General features: G+C 38.9%; 1 pseudogene; it reads left to right on the forward strand.

Annotated features, from left to right (window-relative positions):
• Nucleotides 1–425: 425 nt before the first annotated feature.
• LOC117311549 (protein lin-37 homolog pseudogene) lies at nucleotides 426–1,053 on the forward strand (annotated as a pseudogene).
• Nucleotides 1,054–2,339: the final 1,286 nt, after the last annotated feature.

Below are 2,339 nucleotides of genomic sequence, written 5' to 3' on the forward strand. Positions count from 1 at the left end.
AGTTTGATATGCACTTACTTGATAAGTACTGCGCTGAAACAACTTTTTTTATTCTTAGGAGTCTTTGATATCCTCATTTATTATTATTATCTCTCAGATTATTTATACTTTGTCTTATTAATTTATGGGATTAAAAAAATCCAGATAGGAGAACTTACTCAAATATTTGCACTGCAAATATTTTCTCTGTTTCTGGCTTGTTCCTTCTTCTGTGATTTTTGGTTGATAGAAGTTATAAATTTTAGTGATGAGCAAATTATCCATCTTTACTTTTACAGTTATTGATTTCTGTGATGTGTTTAACAAATGTTTTTGTACCCTGGTCATGTATTCTTCCTTCTTTTCTCTAAGTTTTATCACTCTATGAATATTTATAGCATCTGAGCTTAATTTTTGTGTGTAGTGAGACCCAAACTAAATTCCCGGTGAAGGTGAAAGTAGAGAAATAAGAATTGAAGATGTCCCAGACCAGGAACAAACTGGATGCCCTTCCGCAGTGTCTGTTGGAGAAGAGTTACAAGGACAGGGAGCATCTGGCTGAGGAAGCCTGGAAGACCCACTCAGATACCCACAGCATGGATTGCTCCATCATTGTGGCCACCGGCAAAAGGCCATCTGCCCACTTCTGCCACCAGCGAATGAGGAAGAAGAGGAAGATGGATGGGCTGGCAGAGGGAGACTGCAGAAAGCCAATAAGTGTGTGATCAAGCTGTTTGACTGGAGTGGTGATTTAGCTCGGTTTAGGGAGAACACACTGCTGTAGTCAATCTGTAGTGCTGGATGTGCAGGAGCCTCTCATAGCCAACGTGTCAACACTCGTCCAGCTCACTGCTACTCACAGTGTTTGAGGATGCAGAGGTTTCAGAGGTCACCAACAGCAAGAGTCGTTAGGTGTACAAGCTGCTTTCGCCCATAGCCCCTGGGCCACCTGGAGATGCCTGCAGATTCTGCATACCTTCCCCTCTGCAACCAGAGACACAGGATACCCCCAATGATGGGGCCAAGTCTGAAGCCCTCAACTACAGCAATGTGGAGAACTGGAAACTCATTTGACAGTGGTGGACCAGCATCCTTACTCATAAATCATGAAGTTACAATAGGAGATGTCAGAGAAAGAGTGATGTCCCCTTGTCCCCCCACTCCAATAAGCATTTCCCTTCTTTGAAAAATAAGGTCAAAGTAAATTTTTTCATATAGAGATTCATTTTCACTTAGGACCATTTCTTAAAAAGATCATCATTTCCCCGGTGAACTGCAATGGCCATTTTGCCGCAAGTTGGGCCAATGTATATGTGCCGATCATTTTCTGGAATGCCTATTCAACCTATCTTTTGACTGTGCTTATGCCAGTATATCTTTATAGTTAGATTTTAAATGTGGTGATATATGCCCACCTATTATTTACTTCTTTTTCAAGGTTTCCTTGTTTTTTTCTGGGCACTTCTCATTTTCCCATGAAAAATAGAATTATATTACCATTCACACACTCACACACACAGAGACTGCTTATGATTGGAATCAAAATCAACTTGGAGAGAAGAGACATTTTAACCTCTTGAGTCTTCTAACTCATAAATATGGTACATCTCACCATTTATTTTGGCCTTTTTAGTTTCTCAGAGCAATAATTTTTAGTTTGCATTGTATATAACTGGGACATTTTTGTTAGATTTATATTATAAACATTTGTATATATATGACCCATTAGTAGTCAGGAGAGCATTGTGTAAAATCACTAGACAAAGGAATAGAAGAATTTAAAACATGTGTGTCAGTAACTTAGGTAAGTAAAAGTTTAAGTAAACTAAGAAAACCAAGGAATACATCCATAAAAACTAACATTTTCTCCAGTAACTTGTCCATTTAGAGAAGTAGGAAAGTGATAAATTTATCTCAGGAGCAGGGTGTGTGACACTCCAGAGACCATACTGGGGATCTTTGGTTTCACAATGTTTAATACAAATGCATAGACATTTCCTTTAGACTCCCTGTGGATTTTTAAAGGAGCTGTGACATGAAAAACCATGCCTGAATAAAATATTCTAACTGGCCATTTCAAGATGCAAATATTTTGTGAGTAATGAGGCGGGAACAAGTGTATTCCCTGTTATCCAGGTTTGTTACTGTGCTGAATCATTAAGACTGAATCCACTGTCATTCCCAGGTTATTTCTCGTTTGAACAAATTTATATTCTGGATAAAGTAAAAGATCACAAAATTTTCTAGTGAACATCCAAGGTGATGACTTTTTGGAGAAGGATGTATCTTTCCCAGGCTGCAGTATGTTACAACAAGGTGCTAGTCCCATTACTCACATGGTGTGGAAGGACGGAGAGCAG

This window comes from Tursiops truncatus, chromosome 3, assembly GCF_011762595.2.
Source record: "Tursiops truncatus isolate mTurTru1 chromosome 3, mTurTru1.mat.Y, whole genome shotgun sequence".
NCBI lineage: Eukaryota > Metazoa > Chordata > Mammalia > Artiodactyla > Delphinidae > Tursiops > Tursiops truncatus.